The sequence below is a fragment of the Varanus komodoensis genome, unplaced genomic scaffold (genome assembly GCF_004798865.1).
Source record: "Varanus komodoensis strain SLA01 unplaced genomic scaffold, ASM479886v1 scaffold4, whole genome shotgun sequence".
NCBI classification, from domain to species: Eukaryota; Metazoa; Chordata; class Lepidosauria; order Squamata; family Varanidae; genus Varanus; species Varanus komodoensis.
The window spans coordinates 42473413-42501250 of NW_025335941.1; the positions used below are offsets into that span (position 1 = coordinate 42473413).

The window sequence follows — 27838 nt, forward strand, 5'->3', positions numbered from 1 at the left end:
GGCCAAGAGTCAAGAATGGTGAATCATAGTACAAATCATCCAGAACCTTCCAGGTTGCCCATACCGAGGCCCATGATGCCATTTTCCACGTCTTCTGGGTCCCCAGCTGTGATTTTTTTTTTTTTTTTTGCACTGAGTGATAATACAGTTATGTTTTTTCCCTTGAACTGAACAGGTAAGCCATTCCAGAAAGTATACTCTTTTTTAAAGCTTCCACTGTCCAAATGTAGTGGAATAAGTCAATATAATAACCCTACTGGAGCTGATCTGGCCCATCATTTCTTCTAATACATTTCTATAGTTCAGAAATATTAAAAATATACAAAAGCTAATTAAATTCAGAGAAGAACGTGACTTTGGAGCTTCAAAACTGAAAGACCAGTGAAAGTGGGGTATTAAATATACTTAGATAAACAGAAATTCTACAGGTGCAAACAAAAATACAAAGATAATTTTTTTAAAATTATACGATTTTGTATACGCACATACACCATGAGTGTTGTGTGGCAGGTGCCTGGAAGTCCATATGCTTTGAACTCCTTTGAGAAAAGGTAGGATAGGGAAAACTCTGAATAATTAAAGCTATTAATCTAACTGGTAGTTTGAAGAAATTTTACCTTGATGGTGGGTTAAATATAATTTTTAATAAACAAATAGCTGTTAACTTGGACAAAGAGGCATCAATGGGCTTCCTAAAATTCAAAATGCTCATGTATAGCATCAGCAAATATTGAGGGTTCAGATAGCTACCCAATAGCAGAAGAAAATAAGTAGGATATGAAGGGTCTAACTACAACTACAAAGTATAACTTTAGGTATCCTTAGTAACCCCTCTTATTTTAATTATGAAAACAGGTCACAAACATGCATTATAAATACTGTAATCAAATTGATGCAAGGCAAGTTGGTAAAAAGGGGGTGGTCCTAAAAGAGGTCTATGATGGAAGAACTTTTACTCCCTAAGTCCTGCTGGTTCACAAGAGCCTGAAGAGAGGAGAGAAGGATGGGCATGTTTTCCTTCTGCCCATGTTGCAGCATATTTTCACTAGGCGAAGTGCTTCTGTTGAGGAAGCCAGCTATGTCCTGTTCCAAGATAGTATTAGCCACAATGAGTGCACACTGGCATCTCTTCAACCCTATTTTCTGTTTTTCTTTTCCAGTTTACACTCAACATTTTGTAGCACAAGCCTTGCTGCAATGATCTGGGCACGATGGCCTCGTGAGGTGGTCTCTGGGCACGATGGCCTCATCATGTTTCTCAACACTCACCCCTTGAGTTTATTAGCAGGCCTGGCTCTCTCAAGAGGCAGGATGAAAACTTCAGCAGCAGAATGAATGGCCAGTGGCATGGGAAAGCGGCATGCTTCTTCCCCTGCTAGAAGGACTCTGAGGCTGGGTTTCAGTGGCAGTGGCAATGGGGAGGTAGGTAGCAGGTGCAAGCTGGCGGGAACCTCAGGGCAGTGAGTGGGGCCGCAGAAGCGGTGGCCTGCAGGAAATGTGTCAGGAGGGAGGCCAGGATGGCTGATGGGGACACTGTAGGGCTCTAGAAGCAGCAGCGGGTGAGAGAAGAGGTGATGGCAGCTGTGAGGGTGGGGAGACAGCAGTGAGGCCTGCATGTATGCTCCTGCCTCAGACCATGGGATAATGGAGGGGGTTCCCTCAGTGTTTCTGCAGAACTCAGAGGGGTTCGAGTTTATTTGACCAGCAACGTAACAGAAAAGCAAGTGGCTCTTTATGCATACCTCCCTCGTCTGAATTAGGATCAGCTTTGGAGGCTACGTGCATTGGCTGCCCACCAAGATCAGTAAGACAGGCAGGTGTTAAAGCCAAGGTAGGGATACGTGTGGCTTTTTAAATGCTTTGGTCCACAACAGCCACGATCCTTTGCCGCTGGCTTTTTAGGGTGCCCATTGTCAGGGAATCCTGGTTTCACAGCCCGCACAAATGTACACTCAGATCCACAGGGAGATGTCTATATTATGAACCTCAGTGAGAACACACAGGAAAACCCTTCTACAGAGACAAACCTTTACAACAGCACTGGGGAGCAGAGGTACACACACCAACTACAAGTTTCCTGAACATGTACAGAGTATTTTATAGGTTTCTAGTCATGTACACAGGAACAGGGCAGATGAGGCAAAAATAGGTATATACCAACAGATAATGTATTCATGAACAAAACAATATGAAGAAACTGCAGAGGGGACATAACATAATGGTACAATAAATATCAGTGATTAACAGAGTATTGATATGCAAACAGAGAAGTACATGAGTCATAACAGGTTTTGGGTGTAGGTACTGACATGCAAAAGAACCAGTCAGGGCTGCTTGCTGCAGCCCAGCAGATATCAATGTAACAAGTTTAACTTTGCAGCTAAATGTAGCAACTGCCTTAGCCCAGCGGAGAGTCTCAGTCTCTTTATTGGGACAGATCAATAATCAATCTTCAAGGAAAAAGCAGCCTGGCTGAGAATTCTGGTTCTTTCTGGGCAAGAGGATCAGGGACACTGCAGGCTTGAAAAGGGACCTATATGCAACTTTTCTTTATAAAGGTTTATTTGGATTTCCCCAACACCACTTAAGAAAAGCCACATAAGAAAAGCCAGGCTGGATCAGACCAAAGTTCCATCTAATCCAGCACTCTGTACACTCAGTGACAGACCAGCTGTCCACAGGATCCCTCAAGCAGGATAGGTGCAAGGACTCCACTGTCCAGCTCCTCAGCAGCTGGTGCATGCAGGCAGGCCACCTTTGAGAAAGGAGGTGGCACGTTGGCAGCTTGTGAACTGCCTAAATAAAGGGCCCATTTCTATAAAAAGAGCTTAAAAGAGGATTTCTGTTTGAATAGCCTTTGCACAGATGCACATTTATAAATATTCATTAGTATGTATTCAATACACTCTGTGGCATAGAAGACTGACCAGGTAAATTGACCAGGTAAAACCAGGTAAATTGGATAGCCTTGCACTGACTGCTTTCCAAGTGGCAACTGCTGATGGAAAACTTCAAGACTCAGTTCTAACTTATGCTGGTTTGTTATCTTTATAGTGCACTTGGACTGAACAGTTCTTCAAACAGATGATTTGGAAGATGCTCAAGCTGCCTTTCAAATAGAATCCTTATATTCTACGCAGGTTGTTCTGCCATGGAACCATCCCACCACAATAGGATTTCTCTGTCATTTCCATTGTTCAGCAATGCTTCTTGGTTAGGTAGCTGATTCGTTGAATATATCATGCAGGAGAATCTATCAGATTCATGATAAAAGTTCATTATCACCACTGACATCTTATTTGTGTTGCTAAACTCATCATTTTGGCATTATTTATTTATTTTGAATTTTTTATTACTGCCTTTCTCCTAAAGATGCCAAAGTGGTTTACAAAATTATAAATTAAAAAACCTCCAATGCAATATAATAAAATGTCAAGCGAGAATCAAGGGCAACAGATGCATGAACCTCACTGCTATCATCAAATAGCATTAAATGCCTGGGCAAAGAAATTGATTTTAATCTTTTCTCCAAGAGAGAAAAATGTCCAGACCAGTTTTTATGGAAAGGGGCTTCCAGAACGGGGCACTCTGGTTCCACATGTACCAGTGGTACTTGGAGAAGAGTCTCATTTTCACGTTGTCACTTCTTAGGGTTTGAATAAAAGTATTTGATGCATGCACCTGAGGTACCACCTCCCTGACACACAACGTTTGTCCTTGGAGACTTCAGCCATCTAAAGATGTCTATCTTTAAAAGCTTGTTATAATCTAAGGTTAACAACAATAGGTCATAAGGAGTGAATATTAAGACTTAATATGCTTTAATATTTGATATTATTTTTCCTGCCCCAAAGCCTCATTTTTCTTGGTCTTCGTCTTACTATTATGACATATTCTCTCCTTCTATTTGGCAAAGGCATTGCTTTGGCTTTCTTTTTCCCACCTCTCATTTTATTTTCTCTTTTTGTAGCTTAGTTAGCTATTAGTTTTCAAAATACTGCAAAGGAGACCACATTTAAGCTGAACTTGACCCCATAAGATTTACTAACATCATATTTAATTATGCCCAAGACATCTAAATAAGTGGTTAAATAAATCTCACGGGAATGCATCCAGGGCACTGCATTTCATGGTATGTTACAAGTTTAAACAAAACCATATTCCACAGCACACTCTGCTGACATCTTTCTTTAAATTGGGTGCACTGGCCTGGGAGCCATTAGTTCCAGTTTCACTACCGAATGAGGTTTGTCTTCTTGTGCATTTTCTTTACTCAACATGATATCACATTCCTCCTTTGATTCCTTAAGGAATCAAAGCATTGGCTAGACAGGCCTTTTTGGGGAGGGGGCATGTTCATTGGGAAAAGCAAGAGTAAAAAGGGCAAGAACTATTGATTGTCAGGTAACATAATGTTTGGCAGCATTTCAGAAAATATTCCTTACCACTCTTTGTGGGACTGTAGAGCATTTCAAGGTTGTGCTTTTTTGTATAGTCTGCATGGTGAGCTTTGGAAAGTCTAACAGTGATGCCTGAGGTGGAGTGAAAAAACAACCAAGAACCATTCGCAGTGAGAGCTTTAGGCTTTCCTTTCATAAATCCTAGCAATATCAAAGAGAATGGTTATGCTCTTTTTATGACAACTTGGTATCCTGTATTTATGTACAAATATATATGCATTTTTGTCTGCTTCTGTTCTCTTTTTCAAGAAATGCAGTTTCTCTTTTACACAATGTATAAGTGCTCCACCTAAACCTCCAGCTTCACCCTAAATCTTAAGATGACCTTACAGAGAGACTTCATGTGAAGGGCATGAAGAATAACGCAGAGCCGTGCATTGCACCGCATCAGAAATAGTATGGAGGAGAGAATCAGATCTCCAGCATGGCCGTCAAGGAATGCCCTGCCAGGCAGAAGCAGAACTGCAAGAGCATGGTGGCCCCTGTTTCCACCTCAGACTAGATGCCATGTCTGATGGTGCCAAATCACAGTGAGGGATCCAGAAGAATTAAATGGAGTCACAAGTCCCTCCTTTCCTTCCTGCACAGGTCATCCAACAGGGCAACCAAAACAATTTCAGAGCTCCAAGCAAGTCTTAAGGCTAGATTGAAGTGTATCGAGACAATCAGTGCCAAAAAAATGTAGTAATGCTCAAACTAGCATAAGTTGTAGCAACATGCAGTCTTGACATTTGGGCTTCTTTCTGTATATCCATCAGTGCATTCACCTCCCATCACATAATGAAGGAAACAACTCAACCTGTTCACCATGCCCATCCAACAAAAAGCAAAGCAGGCGCTATCTGATTATGCTTGCTTGTGTAAAGCCTTGCTCAGATTACTTAGCACACTCAAAGATGGAGGAGGTATGTAAATAGATCCTTTTCAAACAATGCTTTCTGAGTGAGGGCTGTCAGCCTGGAAATGCTTGAACAGGAATGCTTTCAGTGTGATGTTTCTCTTCTCAGAACTGGTCTGCATCTTCTTGACTCTGAAAACAATTTCAGGTTATTTCAGATGGCACATTCCTATGGGCCTTGTGTGTACTGCATTGCATTTGATCTTAATCAGCATGTAAAAAATATTCTCAAGTGGTGTACACATAGAATAGGTAATTCTGAATATTTAGACTTGTGGCCAGTGTACATTTGTGACTGCTACATGCAATCTTAAATCAAACTTTGCCAATCTATGCTTGAAACATACTTGCCAGGAAAAATACAACTAACAATTTTCCCTTCAAGACCATAGTTCAGCAGAGTTAAAAATAAACCACCCAGGGTGAGAGGAAAAACAACATTGTTCTCCAAATCTGCATGAGCTGTGATCTGGAGAAAGATTGCTCCATTTTATAAATGACACCACTCAGCCAGGAGTCAGCCAAGCTGCCTTGTCCCCCTCAGCCATATGGCAGCAGAAACTGATATTTGATTCTGGCATCCAGATCAGAAACGCAATTTGAACCTGCTCACTAGGTTTGGCTGGGATAATTCTGCATTTATGACCTTTAATGATGCATGCTGGATAACAGCAACATATTTTGCCATACTCCTGTAAACCTGGCTTGTTATACGAGGACACGCATCTTGTAACACTTACATGGAAGGAACTCATCGCTAGTTTGGGAAAGAGCTCTGCTTAGGAGACATTAGTGAAAGCAGTTGCTGATGTGGAAAAACACTAAGACAAGAATGCCAAGTCTCTGACTTGTCAACCCCACACCTTGTGGAAGGTGGAACACTTCCTGTTAGGCATCCTTAGAGACTACATTGATTGCATTTCATTATTTGATCATTTATTTGGACCCACTTCCTTTGGCAGCCTCTTCCATAACCATTACCCACAATAAGAAAAAAACCATGCAGAAAGTCAGTCAGGACCTCTTTTCCGTTTTCAGATTTCACAGGGACATGCCTGAAATGGAGCTTGTCACTGGGGCCATGCATCTCAATATTGTCTTACACTGACTGTTCAATGCTTCAGACAAAAGCCTTTCCCAGCTCTACTGGGAAATGCCCTGGCAAAGATGGGTTACCCAGGGCCAAAGTAGTAGTAGTAAACTTGGTTTTCTCCTGCAGTCCTCCTATGTCAATCCTGGAGCATTTTGCCCCACCCAAGCTGGCTCCTTTGGATAAGAAAGTCTACAAAGGCTTCCTGTTCGGGATTTTATTGGCTCCAGCTCATTTGCTGTTTCTGTCCCTTGTTACCTGGCCCCCATGCAGAGCTCAACCACGACCCATCACGTGTTTCTGTTGATGGCCCCACAACCTGGGTGCAGTTGCCCACTTGCAGTTAAATGGTGCCCTTAATTAACACTGGAGCCCTTCTGTTTATGTGGAACACGGTTGCAGTATTTATGCAAAACGCTCTGATTGCATTTGGGAAACTTGCTAATACATTCAGCCTATTTGAAAATGTGAGGTATGCCCCACACAAATGCAGTTGGCAGAGAAGTCAAAGGAACTGGGAAGGTGGAAGAGCAGTAAATGGTCGTGTGAAGAGAAATGTTTTCTTTGTTTTTGTGTTTGTTTTTTCCTTTTCCTTGTTGCTGTTCGATTAGCTATGAAGTACACCGAAAAGCAGGACTTAAAAAAAGGAAAATGAAATCGGCAGTGTCTCCTGTCCCCTCTGGAAAAAAAAAAAAAAGCAAGCAGGCACAACCCTGCCCCCGCCCCTCCAAACGTGGACTTTCCCATTATTTGCTCACCTGAAATCAGTTGTGATTCAATTGTGAATAAAGGCATTGAAGATAATTCGGTTTACTTCTGAGTAGAAATGCATTTCATCTAGTTGTTTCTGAAGAAGCAGGACAAAGGGAACCTCAGGAAGTCTTGAAAAGGCACTGCAAAATTTGCTTTTTCTGATGGGAGGAGAAGAGGGGGACGGAACATTTGCAAATCAGAGAAAGAGAAGGGTGGTGGGAAAGCAACTGAAGGCTCTCAGAGTTGCTGCTGTTTTGGCTGCCCCCAAACCTGGCTAATTCCTTCCTGCCATCCCAACAACCCCCTGAGACCATCTCCTGGCCCCAGAACAGTGCTGTCAGCTAAGCCCCACACTGAGATATCAATGGCGAGAAAACCACAGCATATAGAAAAGCTCTGGCAGAACAGGTCTGAAGAAAGCTGGGATTTACTGGCAGAAATAGCCCAGGGGAAGACTGGTGGGGGTGAATGTCATGTGACAAGCCAGTGGGTCAGGGATTATACTGTGGTAAGAATGCCTAGTGCAGACTGCCCCTAAATTTCTGGGTCTTGTGGTAATATGTTATATACATATGTGAAGAAATGGTTCTTTTAAATCACCTGAACCTACTACTAATCACTTTCACAGAATCCAATTTCTAATGCTTTAAGAGAACAATTTCTCTCTCTCTGCTTTCTTCACATTTACATTTTGTGGAAACCTTTTCAAAAAGTCATAAAATTTTGCCTTGCCTCTCTAGTCATCTTTGGAACTCTGAAAAAATTTAACCCAGTGCTACTTTGAAGCGTTTGGGCTGATCATAATACTCACACATATACATATAAAATTGCTTTATAAATTAAAACCTTAAGGCTCTTTTCTATCCATATTGGAAACATCTCACTAATAGAAGAAAGCTTTATTGAGGGGGGGAAACTGTGCACAAAGCAAGTTCATACAATCTGATTCTCTTCACAATTCTGTTAGCTTTTTAGTGTGTCAAGAAAAAAAAGAGCTTGGTGACTCATTCCTTAAAAAAGAGCCTCACCAATACCATGTGGCCTTTATATAATACTGCGGGAAGTGCATGGCAAAATCTGGACTGTGTTAAGAGAGGCAGTGGACCTTGCAGAAATTCTGTGCCCTCTTGGCTTGAGTCAGCTATTCCTGCTTCTCTAGGATGAGTCAGCTAAGAAGCTGTTCAACAAAAAGCTTGCAGCTGCCCATAAGCAGCCTCTGGCCAAAGTCTTCCATTATCTCCTGTTCCCTAAGCAGCACTTTCTTGGGTAGGTTGAAGATTCACAGCTCACTGAAGCACCATGTACAAGCAATGTAGTGATCTGTACAGTGCTCAACATCACCCAGGGGTACAGACCCTCCATTTTGAACCACAATCCAGTGGTGGCAAAAGAAACTGGGCCAAACATGCAAACCAGAAAAGATAACAGATACCAGTATGTTGCTGTTAGTCATGAAGTCGTGTTTAGCTTTAAAGTCTTGCTGTTGGTAAATAAACCTTACAGAAGTGTTTCAACCACATGGAATGTGTGGGGACTACACAAGTGGAAGAACCACCAAATCGTATCATGCTTGAGAAGTGGGTGAGGCCAGAAAAGGACACTTGGCTTTTTGAGGAACCCAATAGGGCCAGATTGGCCCCTTGGGGGCCAGTATTTGGTACAAGGCCTGAGTTTCTATGCTCCACATAGCAAATTGCAAAAACAAAGACAAAACAAGAAGTGCCACCATGAACTTTTTCTCAGCAGTTCAGAGGTATCTCCTAAAGTATCTCCTAAACAGTTGCTTAGAACAGCAAGTTTTAAGAGCGTGAAGGAAGCTCAGTGCAATCTCAGAGGATGCTCAGAACTCTTAAAGGACGAACTCTCAAAGATTGACAGTAGCTTTGTGTGCAAAAGGTCCTGGGTTGAGTTTTTTGTATGTTCAACTAAGGCTGAGAAAGACTCCTGTAGAGTAGCAGTTTTCTTTCTTTTTCATTATTCTTTATTACTTTTTTAAATGAAAATTAATTTTTAATCCTAACACTATTCTTAAAAGTGCAGTGGGAAGTAGTTTGGGTGGTCATTTTTGTCCAACCTTTCTGTTCCATATCATCCTCTCACTCTCTGCCAGCAGACTGCTTTTCAGTTAAGAGGATAAGAACCTGGCATGATAAAATGACACCTAATAGTGAATAAAATGAGTATCATTAATAAAAGAAACAGCTCATCCCAATATGTGAGGTACATTCATTTTTGAGAAATGTGGAACATGGAACTACTTGAGCCTTGTTTTCTAATTTCACTTAAATGAAGTAGTCTCATAGGTTGTATTTCTGTTCTTTTTAATTTAAAAGCCACTGGATTTCAAGATGTGATCACAAAATCAATCGAAGAATAGCAGCTTGGTCATATCCACCCTAGAGATGTGTTCTGCCCTGTCAGACAGTTAATTAATATACTTCAGTTCTGCGTAAAGTTAATCTCTTTTCCGTATTTATCTAGGCTGATGTTGAGGAAGCGTTTGACAGTGAATGGTGCTTTCTATTTATAACTTTTCAGCCGGTTTAATTTCAGAGCAATGTTTTGTTACATGAAGGGCAGGACCATCAACAGTTACTGATGACAGCTGGTCATGAGACACAATCTTTCATTCAGAGCGTTGCTTCCTGGTTTCTGGCTGCAAAAAGCTGAGAGTATATAACTCAGGGTATGTGGCTCTTCACTTTCTAATGGTTGGTGGGATCCGAACTAAAGTGACTGAGCAAGAAAGAGATTTTGAGGTGGCGGTAGTGGTGAACAATCCAATGAAACTGTCAATTCAGCAAAGAATCCTAACTTTTAAAAAGTTTGTGGCATTCCATTTATTTCCTGCTCAGATTTGCTCTGGTTCCAACCAAGTACATTTGCCCTTTTTTTCCCTGACGAATGCACAGTGACACACATAATAATATATACATACACACACTCCTTTTACATGTTGCATAGAATGTATTTTTACTCTTAATTTTGCATTAAGCTTCTACTCAGACTGTTTTCTTGTAGATAGTTTATGGCCTATGTGATTATGGAACAAGAATTATAATGAGTGAATTCCTTTGTCTTTTTCATGATCATGATTTAACATAATTATTTTTGTTGCCTTAATTTTGTTAATTTTATTTTAAAATAAAATTGCATTAAAAAGAAAGAAAATGTCAACCTGTCTGCTGTGTTGCATGTCTGCTGTGAAAACAGCAAAATCCACTTTGCCCTTCATTAGAAAGGAAGTGAACACCAAATTGCCAAAGTCAAAATATCTTTATACAAATATGGTTCTGTGTGCAGTTCTAGTCACCTAGCATTAAAAGCATGGTTCAAAAGATGGATTATGGAGCAAGGACAACCAAAATGGGCAAGTGGCTAAAGCAACGCCCTTATGAGAAAGGGTTATATTGCTTGGTCTTCTTAGTTTAGAAAAAGGCAAGTACAGGAACATGGTAGAGGCTACACACATTATTCATCTTATGGAGAATGTAGGTCTCTAGAGAGTTGAGAGGGAACAGGAATCTGTTAGACTGTCAGTGCTGTGGACCTGTCATTTTTTGTTCATCCAAATGTCCAGTGCTGTGGACCCATGTCTTATGTTCGTTTCATATAGATCATTAAATAAATTTTACAATGCAGAGACTCTTAGTGACAGCCTAAGGCATCTGAACCCTGAATAAGTGCAGGAATCCCTGAAACTTCTCAGTGCTTGGAAGTAGGGTGCCTGTGTATAACAATATTATTTTAGAGATGAAAATAGCATGCAAAAGGTATCACATTTGCCCTTACCCTCTTGTTAATCTCACCCTTTCCAATGTCCTGATTCCTCTGTTGTGCAAGATGAATGGTTCATCTAGCTTTGAATTCTATTTCCACCAGCAATAGCCAAGCCAGATGTCACCCACCACCAAAAAACAAAGGAAGACAAAAAGGCAATAATGGTATCCCCAGTGGCAGAAATGCAGGTGTTGTAGCAGAATAAATCCAGCGCTTGACTTCTTTCCCTATTTCAGCAGATAACCTGATTTGGAGTCAGGATCTACTAACCTGAATGGTATGAGTTTGGAATGGCTTGAAACAATGTTGATATAACACCAATTGATGGATGAGGATTATGTTGTTTGTCTGTGCTATCTATTAGAGAAACTACTTTTTCATAATACAAATGTTTTAAATAAATAAATAAATTTCTTTACCCTTTCCCAAAATTACTGAATGGCTGCTAACACCTTTAGACTATTCCATAGTTTTGAATGGATATTCAGATGCTGTAAAATCGATTCTGCCTATGTTTCATAGATTGTGAAGTGCCTTTTATTCCATTGCCTATTCACTAATAGAATCAGATTTTGCACAAATGCATTTGTGTATAATGGTGAAAATTCGCACTTGTACAAATGTGCACACCAAAAGAGCAAGCAAATATCCTCAAAATACATTAATACAAAATATACACCTCCCCAAAATGTATTTTTACATCTTGCATTATGGAAGAAATATGCATTTTATGTCTTCTTTATTTTACATATTTTTTCTACAACTACATTTGCATAAAATCACATAAAATAAAGTTCACAAGTTGATGGAATTCAAGTAATGAGTCAAGTAAGGAATGTAAACTGTAAGTTTAGAAATTTGAACTCTGAAATTTGTCCACTGAATATATTTTTGACATCTGTGATTTAGGATTCACTGCTGCAACTTCTAGAACAGCCTTCTCCAGGCAAATGCCCTGTAGAAATCTTCTGGCTGGGGCTGATGGGACTGGAAGTCCAAAACATCTCAAGTACACCAGATTGGGGAAGGCTGTTTTAAGGGTACAGTGGCGAACCTCATCCTCAGCTCAGTCTGGCATGGCCAAGAATCGAGAATCTTGAGAGTTGTGGTCCAAAATATCTGATTGTGCTATAAGTACTTAAAGTGTGATACTAAAAAACTGAAGCTCTTTTAGTGGAGATTCCAGAACTAGATCCCTCTGTCCATCCAAACTCAGCTGGCAAAAGTTAATCGGGGTAGAACAAAAAGCTGTGTTCACCTTCTGTTCCATATTAAAAGCATTTTCAACAAGACAAACCTCTCAATCCATCCAGCAGATTTATGTAGGCAAGAATGGGTGAGGGACAGGCTTATGGATCCAGGAAATCCACATGTCTCCTCTTCCATGACTGCCGATCATTGTACCTCCTTTTCTTCTTCCTCAACCATCTTTGCATGCAGCTGGAAGAAGAACAACCATGCAACTTTCAGCAGTATAAAATCATAGAACAGAAGAGTTATAGGGGGCCAAGAGGACCATCAGGTCCAACCCCTTGCTCAGTGCAGAAGTCTAACTCAAACTATCCCTCTCAGATGGCCACCCAGTTACAACTTGAGTGCTTCTAGTGTAGGAGAGCCCACAACCATTCTAGGTCATTTGCTCCATTGTTGTACTGTTCCAACAGTCAGGATTTTTTCCCTGATATCTAGCCCAAATCTGGCAGTTCTGTAACACAGAACAGGATTCTATGTCCTGCGCTCTGGGATGATCAAGAAGAGAGCCTGTCCTTCCTCCTTGTGACATGTTTCAGGTGTTTGTAGAATGCTATCATATGTCACCTCAGTTTTCCCTTCTAAAGGCTGAGCAAGACCAATTCTTTTAATCTCTCTTCATAGGGCTTTGTTTTCAGTCCCTGGATCATCCCTGTTGCACTCCTCTGAATCTCTTCAAGTCTGCATCTTTCTTAAACTGTGGTGCCCAGAACCAGACACAGTACTCCAGATGACACCTAGCCTGTAATGAGTAAATGAGATCTAGTACTTAATGTGATTTGGAAGTGATTCTTCTATTAATGCAACTTAAAATAGCACCTGCCCTTTTAGCAGCTACATCACATTGTCATATCCAGCTTGTGATCTACAACAGTTCCAAGATTCTTCTCACCTGCAGGCAAGCATCTTGTAATGCATTTAAGCTTCTTTTTCCTAGATGAAGAACTTCTAAATGCATTTGTCTCTACTGAATTTCATTTTGTTGTTTTCAGCCCAGTGTTCAAATCTATCAAGATCATCTTCCATCTTCTTACTGTATTAGCTATCCCATCCAGTTTTCTGTCATCTGCAAATTTGATAACCATTCCCTGCACTTCCTCATCCAAACCATTAATAAAATTGTTGAAGAGCATTGAGTCCAGGATGACAGTACCCTGCAGTACCCCACTTGTTACTTTTCCCCTTTTTGAGAGAGTGCCATTGATGAGCGCTCTTTGAGTCCAATTCTGTAGCCAACTGTAGATCTACCTAGTTGACCTAGGTAGATCAGTTGTTCTATCCAGGCTACTTTTAGCTAGTTTGCTAATCAGGATATCATGGGGCACTTTGTCAAAAGCTTTGCTGAAGTCAATATAGTATGTCCACAACATTACTGCAGTCTTCAAGACAAGATCAAAAAAGGTAGATCAGTTTGGCAGGATTTCTTCTTGAGGAATCCATGCTGGCTTTTGGTAATCACTGCATTGCTTTCAAAATGCTTCCAGACTGACTGCTTTATATTCTCTTCTAGAAACTTCCACAGTAGTAGGTTGTTAGGGATGGGAGAAAGTACATGCTCAGAGCTCTTCACCCCAGGTCAGCTTGTAGCTGTGTCTGTAGCCTCAGGTAAAATTCACAACATGCCCTTCCAGAGACCATAGGATTGCTCCATTAAAAAAGAAAGAAAGAAAAAACCTTGCAGATCTGTAAAGAACAGGAAATAAAAACAATGGAAGGTATGGCTAATAGGATTTTGTTCTGTATATTAGAGATTTGTATAGTTATTAAAGTGGGATGACACAAGTGGTATAAATTTGCTAGCCATTTGTGTAAAACTCAGACAGCAATTCTCTTCTACACTCACAAGGGAGTAAGTCCCATTAAGCTTATGGAGGTTTAGTTCAAAGTAAGCATTCATAGGATTGCACCATTACTGTTAAGAAAAAATATTAAAATCTCATCAGTTTTAAAGCTCAATAAGAGTAAAGTAACTTTCTTATACTGAACATAACAGACTAGATCATCTTTCTGATAGTTCAGCAGGCAATCAGAAATCAATGAAAGAGAACATTCCAATAGGAGATAAATAAAATTAATTTCCTGTTTCTGTGTTGATTGTAGAAGTTTCTAGAGAATCTTTCCAAAGGCACACTCTGAGAAATCAGTGAACAGCCTTGAGAGAGAGAAAGACTGAAGTCTCTAAGGAGGAATTAACTTGAGAAAGTAAAGAGCAGTAAATTGCAGGGAGCACATGGTATTCATCTGAGGCCTGAAGGAAATAGTGTGAAAGAGGCCTGGGATACCAGTGAGACCTGTATAGTATATGTCATCACTAAAGTGATGTCTATTTTCCAAGAATCAAAGGAGATACCTGGAAAGGCTCTGCTGTAACTTGATATTTTGAATAATTTGAAATTCTGACAAAGAATGATTTCTAAACCCAGGAAACTTTTTATCATTATCCTTAAGAAACCTGGTTCTGTGCTAATGCACCCCACTTCTCACTGTTAAGAAGTTTCAGAAATTCCAATGCTCACTAGGTATAGATGTTTAGCTTTAGAAACTAAAGGACGCTTATTACATATATTTGCAGGCTGAGCACAAAATGGGTGTCCACCTAATTAACACATCAGATTCCTGTGCCTCAACAGATTTTTCAGGGGAGCCCATACAATTTCCTTCAGAGGCAAAGGCCTATTCTCTTTTCTTTTTAAGATCCATTTCCTGCCCTAACTGCTTAAGCAACAGGATAAGCTATCCTCCTTCCTTCGGCCTAGTAGGACAAAAGAATGAGTAATTCTCAGACATGTCCAGGCTGGCAATGTCATGGTCCTTGGATGATATAACATCTCCTTAAGTTATTTTGCAATCTGGAATCCCTTGTTCAGCAAAGGTGAACCATGCTGTCAAAGTCCTATATCACCTTATGAAGTATCTAGCCTCACTTGTAGAAGAGGACTTTCTTTCTTTTCTTTCAACTTCTGATGAAGGCAACAAACTGTCATGGGCCAACTCACAGGATGATTCTTCTTAACTGCTTCATAAAACAATACAAGCCCAGGTCTATTTTTACTGTTTGCAAAGTACTCTGTCCACCCATCTGAATCTGGAACTGAAAGACCAGGAAAAAGTATGGCGGGTAGGCTGAGTAAAAATGAGCACAATTTATGTCATTGCACAATGTCATTGGGCAAATCAATTAAGGCATCAAGTTTAGCTTCCAGTTTCCTGGGTTTGTGGAGCTTGAGCCATCATGATGTATGACATTGCCCAAGCTCTGGTCTTAAGCCAGCACTACGTCGTCGTCGTCGTCGTCTTCTTCTCCTTCTTCTCCTTCTTCTTCTTCTTCTTCTTCTTCTTCTTCTTCTTCTTCTTCTTCTTCTTCGTGTAGTAGTAGTAGTAGTAGTAGTAGTAGTAGTATCATGGAATATGTCTAGCAAGGCAGAGGTAGTTGCTTTCCTTCTCCATTCTCTTCTAGCCCCTGTGGAACAATATATGCCTGAGTGTATAAGGGAATTAGACAGCAATTTAACAGCTGCTTTTTTGGACTCTTCCGTCAACTTCCTGTTCTAAACTACATTCTAGTTTCAGTGTAGCTGATCCTAGCTTTTTAAAAACTTTATGTAAGACTGTGAGGCCGTGATCCATGGGTGGGTAGAGAGCTAGCTGCTCCACCTCTGTGTTTGTCTCCCACACACATACATAAAAGGCACTAAAGAAGGCAATGCCATTGGTGCCAATGAAGTTCCTCCATCCTTCCTCACAAATGGGGGTCAGATTAAGGGGAAAGCGGCTGGAGAAGAAGGTTTCGTATCTGCTTTCCAACTTGTTCTTGTCTAGGCAAGGGCTTGTGCACTTGTAGTAAAGTTTAATGAAGGAAGGCAGATAGGCAGAGGTGGAATGAGCCACATGCTTCATATTTAAAGGAGTGCAGTGTGGTCCTAAGACAGAGAATTATTCAAATGGGTATTACTATCTTTTCAAGTCTGCACTGCAGTTAACATTCACAAATGAAGATGAGCAGAGGTATAAAGAGACCTTGCCTAATATTAGGAAAGAGACAGGAATAAAGACTTTATTTTTAGCCTTCTTCCTGGTTACCACAGAAGAATCAGGAGAGTTTGGGGCAGGTTGGGGAGAAGATTGTCCCACTACTTTACATATTAAAAACTACCCTAAAGCATGTTCCGGAACTAGAATCCATACCCCTATCCTGGAAATACACTGTTCCTGCCTGCAGGTGTCTTATCCTACTGTTTGCGCAGGTTCTCTCATGAGCTGGCTGCAGGCTTGGTGGCCTCTGTGTGTGTGTGTGTGTGCACGCACATGGTTGAGATCTGGGACCAATCAGGACCAAACTAAACTTTCTGGGACACACACAAGCGTGCATGGCTGAGATCTGGGACCAATCAGGACCAAACTAAACTTTCTGCTAGTCATACTTAGTGGAATTATGTGTGACAATTTCCTTTACCTTTTGGTAGAAAGGGAGGGCAGAAATCCAACCAGTCAATAAACATTCAAATAAATGAACACATGTAGCCCTGATTCAAAATGGGATCATTAGAAGAAAATTTTCTTCTTTTAACTGCCTGTGTGTGTGTGTGTGTGTGTGTGTGTGTGTGTATGTGTGGAGAGAGAGAGAGAGAGAGAGAGAGAGAGAGAGAGAGAGAGAATCATTTTAGGGGGAAAGCAGGTTGAGAATGCAGGTTAAATTTCCCCAAGCATCATATACTGTCACACAAGGGTAAAGAAAACTATCATGCACAGCTCCGCTTCATGCGATTAGTCAAGCCTTTAATTTGGCCCCCAGGACCCAGCATGGTGCAGTGGTTAACAGTGTTGGACAGGGGATACCTGGGCCAAATCTCCACTCAGCCATAAAGATCACTAAGCAAGCTTGGGCCTGTCACCCATTCTCAGCATTACCTATCACTCAGGGCTGTTGTGAAGATAAACATGTTATCTATCTGCCGCCTTGAGTTTCAAGGGGGAAGAGGGGGATTGAAAATGTACTAAATAAGTCACTCAGACACCTCCTACTGATAAGTGTGTGGCTAGCGGAGGAGTGTTGGCAAGTGATACAATGACAGCAGATTTCCTAGCGATGCTGCAGAAGTATCTGTTGCTGTATTTGCTGGTACTAACAGAAAGTGGCTGCCCATGCCGTGACCACGTCCTGCAAATCTCTCAACATGATTGTGGCAGACTTGATCCCCAGTTTATAAACAATCCAAAGGTTCACCATGCCAACCTGCTATCTGAAGAAATTGTTGGGTCAAGCCTTTTTTGCATCACTGTCCTCTGCCACAAAAAATGTAGGTGGAAAGTAAGGATAGAAACAGAATTAAATATATAAATCATAATCATGGGTCTATTTTAAATATGAAATCTGGCTCTTTTGTACTGTTATTACAAGTCTGTTACTTTCTAGTCTGTCCTTGAAATTTGGCAATTTAAAGCATATTGACTCAAATCTTTGCATTCTCTTCCTTAGCCAGACTTTTTAATGACTGTTGCATATTTCTTGAATTATGGTCATATCTCCAGGAGGAGGAGGAGGACAAGGAGGAGGATCTCTTGTTGTGCAGAAGACTCTGCTTTCAGCAGGAATGATTTCAGTGAAGAATCTGGAGTGCATATTGTGAACTCAGTTGCTTTAGAAATAATCATTTTAATATGAACCTGGGTAAGCTAAAGGTGAAGGAAGATTTACACTATTGACAGAAAATAGCCAGAGCAGAGTTTTCTGGTTTCCCTGACAACATCTGGTCACGTGGAGGAGAATGATCAACCCTTCTTTCCTCCATTCCTCACTTCTCACACTCTTCGAAAAGCCTCATTCAAAATAATTTGAACATGCTTTGCAGTGTCCATCTATATTTATTAACGCCTGTATTTTAAGAACAGATGTGTGTAAAGGGAGTGTGCGTTAAAGATGCTGAATACCGATACATACTTACATGTACGTGTGAGGTGGATGGGACCTGTGTTTTGCAGATACCTGGCTCACAGCATTGGCTCCACTAAGCTTACCACAAAGGCTTCTCTGTTCTATGTAAGTTCCACTGCTTCTACAAGTTACTACCACATATAAGCTTAATGGTCAGAATTATTTAAGTTTATTCAGAAAAAGGGAATGTAGACTTAATGTAGCAGCAGCTAATATTAAGTATCAATAGGAAATCCGTTAGCAAAAGCAATCTTTAGAGGTAATATATGAACCTATGGGAATTCTATGTGCCTTAACAGCAACCAAGAATGATTAGTTTAACCATTATTTCCTCTTGGGAAATGTAATTTTATAAGAGAGAATAGACTCTTCAAAAGAGTTTTCTCAGCATCTATGTTCCAACCATCTTAAACAGAGCCAGACCTTGTGCCTTGTGTGGGACTAGTAGAACCGCTCTTGCAGACCTGCAGAAAGATCCCACTTAATAAAGCAGCTGTTACTATTTTTTGTATGGTACTTGAATTCCATCATTTCAACTGACAATACAGCATCAGTATAATTTGATCTTTATGGAGTTAAATGTAGCACACATCATTAAAGACTGGTTAAAGACTTTTCTTTGTAAGTGTTTTCTAGTATTATTCAGGGCTGGTCAAATAAGTTTTGCTACTTGAAGCAAATAACAAGTTGGCCCCATATCCCATTCCATGTGCAAAATTTGGGTGGAAGGACAGTTCCTCATATTTCAATATGAGGGAGGGGGCAGCATCCTCGGCTGCACCCCAGCAGCCTCACTGAGATTAGGCAGCCCTCTGCTCTCTCTCCAACACTTCACTGCAGCCTCCTAGCATCTCCCATCTGAGGCTCCCTCTCTCTGCCTAATGGCAGGGCTGGCCCTTGGGTCATCTCAGCAGGCAAGTGCACATACAATGTGTATGCTTTTTGGTTTACTGTATGTGTGCTTCTATAGAAAAACAGTAAAATCACTATGCTAACAGGCTTCCTTTGTGGGAGCAACTGTTTTTAAACTGGTATAAAACTGATACATGCCTGTGTGTTTGAGAAAGGGGATGGGGTAACTGTGGGAGCCCACAACATTATTTCACTAGTAGATAAGTATATTCAAAGAAATCAATATATTTAGGCATTACATGGACATTATATTTAAAACAAATACAATATGCAGAAGTAGTCTGGCAAAATGAGTGAGTAACAGGAGAAACTGAGGGGAAAGCAACAGTGCAAAGGAGTAACCAAGGGCTCCATCCTGAGCCTCCCGCTGAAACCCAGCGGCCTGTTTCACCTGCTGTCCTGGTGCTAACTCCTGAGGCCAGTAAATCAGTTCTTTATATCAGGTAAATAATGTTTGGATTTAAAAAGCCTGTGAAGGCCAGACTCCAGCAAACTCGGCTCATAAATCTGACCCTCTAGTTTGTTCATGGCTTCACCAGATTCTGCCCCAGCCTATGAATCATCTCAAGGACTTATTTGGTTTCTGCTTCTCCTTGCTTCTCCCATGAGTCATTTATGCTCATTGGAAGAAATCAGAGACAACTGCAGGGACCTCATTATTACTCGTTTACATTCAAAAAGTATGCATTTGTTAGGTATACTTCTCATTTCCATTTAAGTCGGGGGGGTGGGGACACCAAAGGACTGGAAAACATTGTTCTATTCCTTGCTTCATGGTTAACAAAATGAGTACCTAGTTGTTTTAAAATGAAGTGGGAAACTGGCAGAAACTCTAAATTCTACCCCTTTCATGTAATTTAAACTATGCATTTTAATAGTCTGTGAAATTTTCCAACAATTCTTCTTAGCATTAAATTAATATTTATTAAAATACAGCAGCAAAATGTAAATTCAAGCAGCAATCCGTTTACCTGGGAGTAAGTCCCTTTGACCTTAATAGGACCTACTTCTGAATATACATGTAGAAGATTACACTTTAATGTTTCAGCTTGTCACTGCACCAGAAATGTGCTTTAACTGTCACTACAGACAACATAAAGGACAGGAGCTGCATTAAAGGAAAGTAGAATTATGCGCAGTAATGCATAATGTAAGCAACGCGGAGGAGGAAGGTTGCATCTTGAACTCTAAACAGCTGCCTTGTAAACTTCTGCAGCAAGAGCTGACCCGAGGCTGGATGCTGTCACTGCAGCAGCTCTGGTTGAATGAGTTCCAATTTGACCCTCAAGTGACAATTCTACAGGGAACAGCAGTGAGAAATGTAGGAAGACAACCATTTTAATATAGTTCTCTTGGACACAGGCAGACCTAATGTGCTGGTGTCACAAGAAATAAGGGATGGATGGTCTTTCTTAAAAGGCTTTATGTTCTCTGGATGAAAGCTAAAGACCTGCTTAGATGCTGTTGAAAATAGAAGGAGTCGCGTGAGTTATGCAAAGATCCTTTGAGAAAGACTCCTATAATTGTCTGGATGTGAAGTCCACTTCCACGCATTGTGCCAGCAGGCAGGCTTCAGTTACAACACCCTTGTTAACGCTGCCTTATTGCTAATCTCCTGGACTCTCGGTGCAACCTTCCTCTGTGCAGTCTCCAAGTCCCCACTAATTAATCTGGTAGCCACAAGTGTTAACCTGACCACTGCTGGAGAAAGCAGTGCTGCCATTATATTACAGATCGTCTCAATGGAAATGGAAAACAACAAAAATCAGAAGCATTTCCCTTGCGGCTAGCAGCGCATTGTTAATATCAAAGCAATTTCACCCATTTTGACCTGAGGCAGCAGGTGGCCTGAGATCACCATCAGGTTTGTACCTTCTGCTTTGCAATAGTATCTAGTGAGAGTATGAATGCTGCCCATACTTGTTGTTAGACAAAAGAGCTCGGTATGGCTCAGAATTTCTGCTAGCTGCTTCTTCATGGGGAGCTAATGGATAGAGAGAGTTGGATACTCTCTGGAATATTTGGAAGAGACATTACACACCACAAAGCAGCCTTCCTAGCTCAGGTGCCCTTTATATTCCATTGTCCATGCTGACTTGGGATGATGGGGGTTGTAGTACAACATATCTGGAGAGTACTAGGTTGGAAAAGTCTGCTGCAAAGCCATTTTTCTCCATAAAGCGGTGATACTTCATGTGTTCCCACCACCATGTGTGAAGTAAAGAAAAACAGTTTTTGAGACAATGAGAGAGAAAGCATGTACGTGTGCATAATATCAAAAGGCTGAATGCATCTGGAGAAGGGCAATCTGATTACAGCAGCGTATTCCTTGATCACCATGTATTTGGCCTACTGCAGTGTGCTTTCTGTAAGCCTTCCATTGAAAAGTGTCCAGAAATTGTATCAGGGCAAAATGTGGCAGCCACCTTTTTTCTGGTGTGTGCTTTGCAGACTGCATAATGTTGCTGGCTCATAATTAGTTCCCAAGTCCAATTCAATGCCTTTGTTTATTTTTATAAATCATTATCTAAATTATTTGGACCAGGATTTCTGAAAGATTACCTCTTGCAGTATAATTCATCCCTTTTCTGCAGTGTTTTTCAGGGGCCCTGGTTTATTTTCCACCACCAGATTAGGTGGATGTGAAGGTAGGATAGAATCTTTTCTGTGGCAGCAGATTATAGAACTTCCTGTTTAAGAGGTAAGATTGGCCCTATCTTGGCCAACTTCAGGTTGGTCATCAGAGCAGATACACTTGGGTGATGGTTTGCTCTATTTTAAATTTGGTTTGCTGTTTTCACCCTCAAGACCCTTTTGGGCAGAAGTGTGATACAGAAGTAGTTCAATAAATAAATAAATAATCTTGGGATCCCTCTTTCTACAGTTCTGATGTTGAGCAATGGATTGCCTGCTTGCTAGAATTGCAAATGCTACTTGACTTCACTTGTACATATGTAGATAAACATAATATTACAAATAATGTGTAAGTGATCGATCATCTCACAGGTTTTTCTTAATTTGTTATTGTCCTTGTATCCAAGCTTCCTTCCATCATAAGCTCAAGGTCTCTCTGTGGGATTCCCAAATATCAGTGATTAGACTTGGTGCTTTGGTGCCACATAGTAACCATCTCAAGTACCTTCAGACCATGTCCTGATAGTGCTTGCTCAAGTTGTTTCCCCTACTACATCTTCCAGAACAGCCATTTCCTACCTGTTGCCTTTCAGATGTGTGGCACTACAATTCCCATCAGCCCTAGTCAGTCTAGCAAATGGTGCAGGAAGCTGGAAAATGCAGGCCACAACATCTAGAGGGTTCCTGGTTGTCTCCTTATCCCAGATGACTAAGTTATTAAATGATGCAGTCATATGGATAACCAGTATAATGTAACAAATTGATGAGGAGAATTCAGTAAGAACAAGGGGCAGGGTTATATTGCTGTATTACAGATGTGGAAAGTATAGATTTTCAGTTTTCACTGATGTGCCAGCATAAAAACCCTTTGTCTTTGAGGCGTATCCCTGGTCAAAACATATCAAGCAGTCTTTGTATAATAAATGGTTGATTTTAAGCACCAGCATCTTCCTCAATGGGGCACATGGGAAGATGATCGCCCTCTGTTTCTCCTGAGGAGAATTCAGTAACACAATCAGTATTGGTTGAAAATGCAGGGGACTCAGGGTATTTTAAAATCCCCCTACCTCTGCAGAGCCAGCTCTGCTTTCTGTTAGGGAAAGATGATTCTGCTTCGGGCAGCAATATGTCTTCATTGGACCCTGTCTCAAGAAGCCATGGTGGCTTATGGGCCAGGCAAGGCTTGTTGTGCTGTATGAACACAGCACAGTGGTTTGCTAACCAAACACAAGCAGGGTTCAGATGACATGATAAAGTACTAAGGTTTATTGGGGTGTGTGGACCAGTCATTGCGAATAGGTGCTGTAAATGAGTGACTTTTCCCCAAATGCTTATATGGAAACTGTGATAAATTGCTACTTGGTATATAGTCACCTATACGTAAATGCAAATTATTACCACGCAGCTGGTTTCCAGTCAAGGCAAACAATAGATCCTTTTAAAACCAAGCACTATGTGGAAAAAATTGTAAGTCTTTAGAGAGCCACAAGACTCTTACATTGCAATCCCTTACATGGATACTCAGAAGGAAGCCCCGTGGAATTAAATGGGGTTTATTGCCAGGTAAGGGGATATGGGATTGCAGCCATAGATGTTTTGCCTTAACTCTGGTTTCTCTCCAGATTGTATAAATCTTTCACCTCTTTCTTTCGCCTTAACTTTTTTATTCTTCAAGTTCTGTTATAATAAGCAAAAAATGGAGAATGACAGCTAATCACCCACTAGAAAGGAAAAAGGATTGTAGTAAAATTATAGTCACATTTGCTTTTATTTCTCCACTCTCTCTGTATTTTAGAATATAAAAAGGCTTAAGTTCATGCTGTTTATAATATCTGCTTGTGTGTGTGTTGGAGTGATTTTGTTTTATGCACTAACTTAATTATCTCATGTACACAAAGGAATTTGTGGTTGGCCGTCGACATGCTTGCAATAGAGATCCAGCATAATTAGCGAAATTCCCATGTTTGAGAAGTTGCAGATGCCATGTGCTAGTGGGACTGGAAATATTCCTTAAAACTTAAATTGAATTGTCAGAAGAGTCCTTCATTAATATATAATGGCTGCACAGTACTCACTCTCTTGCTGTATCTGTTTTTGCGAATAGCATTTGCTATTGAAATGCTAGTGCAATTTACCAATTTATCCAGCACATAAACATTAACCTCCGAAGACGCTAAAGGGATCACCCCCTGTTGACCATTAAGTTTACCATGCACATACCATCATAGGCACTGGTTTTGTAAAACTTTGATCAGAAAAATGGTTTCGTGATTTTATAAATGGCTGCCTCTTTCCCAGTGTCTCTGTTCTGCTTCTTCCTTCCTCCATGTTTTCTTTCATGTAATTTTAAAGTGAAAACATATGACTGAAGCACACACCCCTGTGCATTTATTCAGCTGCACCTACTTATTCAATTTAAATCGGGAGGAGAGTTTACTAACTTTCAAAAATAAATCCTGGACCAGCACAAAAGATTGTATAAACACAGGTCTGATTTCATTTCTACTTATTTTTTTTAAAGAATTCATGAAAGTCAGGGAAGTGGGTAGGGTAGAATAGGCAAAAATGTTACAAATGCCTTTATACTAGTAGGGAAGGCAGGAGAGGAAAAAGAAATGTCTTGGAACGTGGTTGCTTTAAACTTGGAAGCTTCTCCTTCCTTCTAAGGGCACAACAAAATTAACAGGCCCTGAGATAAAACTGAGAGTTTAAATTAATGGCTTCTGGCAAACTGTCAAGTAGCATTAGCTCTATCATTCAACACGTCAGTTTGAAAAAAAATCCACATAGGACATTTGAATGTTAGAATCCAGATTAACTGATTAAAAGAATCCCACTTTTATCTTTGAACATACTGCTTTATACTGGAATAACTGTCTAGTAATCCATTAGCTTTATGTTGGAGAGTATCATGAAGCATACTCAAGGGGGTGACTTTTGGAATACATCAATTTAGATCTTGGGTCAGACCAGTATCTCCCTTCTATTGATGGGAGGGCTCTGCTCACAGAATGTGCCTCTGACCAGTTTTGTTGGCTTCCCTTCACTGCAGCCCATCCTGTTTCAGGGAGATGGAGGATTTCCATGGAGCAGATAGGGTCGGGAAGTCTGCTTCTGCCCCTCTAATTGCATGTGTCTAAAACTGGATTCAAGCCCTCATGTTTTTAAAGGTGAATTTTAATCTCATGATACCATAAAGTGTCTCAAATCAAGCTACCCTGGACCTAGATTAATCCCATATACTTATAAAAAATCAGCAAAACTTAAGAAGTTGATATTCTTTACCTGACAGGAATCTTTTATCTAGATTATAATCTTGTATCTTATAAATCTCTATGAATTATAAGAGGATAAAAGCTTTCACCAAACTAGAAAAAATGGTAACTTTAAGGCACTTTGAGAAAAAGGCCTACTTCTTAAAGTTTTCTAACCATCCATGTTGTTAGTTGTAGGGGAACTTTTTTCCCATCCAAACATATGTAGGACTGCACCCATAGCCAATAGCAAAGAACAAAGAGCCTTGTCAGGGTCTGTGACTCTTAAGTCAATTGGAGTTTAAATATTTAGAAAATAAGTGGAGTGACCCTTCACAAGAGTGGTAATCAGTGATAACACAATCATTTAGTGTTGCAGAATAAATTAGCGCCTACAGTGTGAAAGCAAGCCACAGTCATGGTCGTTGCATCACATGTTGTGTTCAAACAAATATCATAAGAAAGAGGAGGGAAAGAAGTGCGGAGCAAGAGGGTTTCACTCCAGGGAGCTTCAGCCAGCACCTGTCACAAGCATGATTGTCAACACAACTGTGTCACTCAATCCCAGAGTCAATATCTCATACTAAATTATGCCTCATCACATTCTCCAGAGAAATGGCCCTGTTATTTTATTTGTAAAAGTTATATTCCACTTTATAGCCTACACAAAGTGCTTCACAACATCCGCACAACACAACTATAATTATAACTGTACAGCTCATACAGATAACTATCTAAAATGACATAAACATCTAAAAGGATGCCGTTAGTCTTTACTATGCTAATTGTTAATGCCCTCTAGTTTGCTCTCATTTCACTGCTCTGAATATAGTGTGTGGGGCAGAAAAAAAGGAGAACCTGAGGGGAGATTTACCTTTTAATCCAGCTCCTGAAATTAAGTCTTTATTACATTATATATCAACTGAATAAAATTGCCTTTGAAATCTGTCGGGCCTCAATATCTGTTGTGAGCCCTCTTTTTTTCAGAAAACGTAGTAAAGCTGGCATGGGGGTTCTAAAGCCAGAGGGAATGACAAAATGGTGCATTCCACGGAGAGACGCTCCAGCCCGAGGTAATATTGATGGTTTGTTATGCTAGGAAGGAAGGTTTATGGGCATCTCTGGTAACTGGTGCTGTGACCTGTGCTCACATAAATTTGGAGTTAGAAGCAGACTGCATTATGTGACTTTGCTGTCATACAAAGAATTTCCTTTAGTGAATGCCTGAGGTAATTCTCAGATGGAAGAGCCAAATTATTCTTCCTGAGCTATAACTAATAAAAAGGACCTCATCCTGGCTTCTAGTCTACCGAGTGTCTACCAGCTGGGTTCATTTAATAACATGGAAGTCGTGTGACTCTGTCTGCATTCAGTAATGTTGATGAATTATCCTTTGTTGATGACATATTAAAATCACAATTCTACACTGGGTAAGATTCAGTGAATTTAGTTGCATTAGCAGAGGGTAAATGGCCTCAAGAGTGTAACACAAGTGTGTGAGATTGATGAGAGTATCAGTGTTGTGCAATTTCCATGAAATTATAATCTGTCAAGGCTAACTATGTGACAGCTGCTGTTGCAAAGATGGTACAGACATTTTTGATCAGCTTATGCAATTGCCTGTTTTGAGGAAACAACCCCTTAACTTAGCTCTCCATCATACACGAAATATTCAGCTGCAGTATCCCAGAAGAGAAAGGAGGAAAAGTTTAAAACAGCCACTTGATTTCTTCTCACCTGTTTTTATCCAAGATTGTATGTCAGTCCTACACATAGTGTAGTCAACGTCTCTCATGCCATTAGGTTTCACAACCAAAATCCTTTTTTCATCCCTCTGTACTGCCATGGTGCTGCTGCTCTGGGGTTTCTTTCCATCTGTGTTGGCTTCTTCAAATGCTGACAAAGCAAGGAAGCAATGGATCTTGGGCATTGACCTTTTCTTGGTATTAATATAATATCAATGTAGGAATAAGACATCTATAAAACAGACCCACCAAAAGGAGATCAGTATGAGGTCTAGAGTGCTTGACTGGAAGCGCAGATGAAAGCTGCTGTAAGGACAAAATAGTAGCTATCAGGCAATCCTTGAACACAGTCCTAAACTCCTTGGAGAAAGGGCTGGAAAAAATAGCAATGATAACATGGCAGGGGAACTCTGGCTACCAGTGTGGACACTACTGGACTAAAATAGGCCAATGGTTTGACTCAAGGCAAGGCATCTTCCTAGAGTCCTATGCTGCCTTGGCATTCTTGCTTGAAGAAGAGGGATATAAGCGTAACACATTATCTTTCAGCATCACAGTAATTAGTACAGCATCAATAAATGTGCATTAGGACTCAGTGTTAGCTCTATTATAAGATCTCCTGTCTGTGAGTATCATCTTACTGTGCAATGGGGAAGGTCCCCAGAGCTGGGATTGCAAATAATCCTATGGCTGCCTGGCCAATGTGGGGAAACAGCTAAGGGATTGCACCCTTAGCCACCTAGGAAGATTGTATTATACCAGCAAATAGCCACTTTGTCACGTAATTTATATTAAATACAATGTACCATAGTGTTGTTATCTGATTCATATTAAGACTGTCTTTTATATCTTCAGTATGTTATTCCAAGTGATCTAGTTTCAAACCAATCCTCAAGTATAGTTCCTATGCAGCTTTTTATTTCAATGCCATCTACAAACCCATGAAAAAGATGCTTAAAATATTTGCCAAACCCAGTGGTTGAAAGATGAGGGTTACTCTGTTTCCGCTTCCCCAAGATCTCATTGAAAGATTATACTTTAGGCCCATTTATAATCATAACGAACCCCACAATTAGCAAGCAAAATGCTTGCTTGTCAAGGTTTATACGAATAGGCTCAGTTAATTCTC

At 40.5% G+C, this 27838-nt stretch overlaps 1 protein-coding gene across 4 annotated transcripts in view; it reads right to left on the reverse strand.

Moving 5' to 3' along the window:
- Positions 1-2146: 2146 nt before the first annotated feature.
- The window catches only part of NBEA (neurobeachin), a 450384-nt gene continuing 424692 nt past the window's right edge, over positions 2147-27838 (reverse strand). Inside the window, exons 59-63 of one of the 4 annotated variants that reach the window (XR_006415936.1) lie at positions 26702-26860; positions 13125-13915; positions 12279-12421; positions 7207-7359; positions 2147-5490 (exon numbers count right to left, since the gene is read on the reverse strand). The gene's annotated coding sequence lies outside the window, so the exon portion shown is untranslated. Of the gene's footprint in view, positions 5491-7206; positions 7360-12278; positions 12422-13124; positions 13916-15601; positions 15693-26701; positions 26942-27838 lie in introns of those variants that run through there. The other 3 variants (XR_006415933.1, XR_006415934.1, XR_006415935.1) reach the window with 3 other exon arrangements.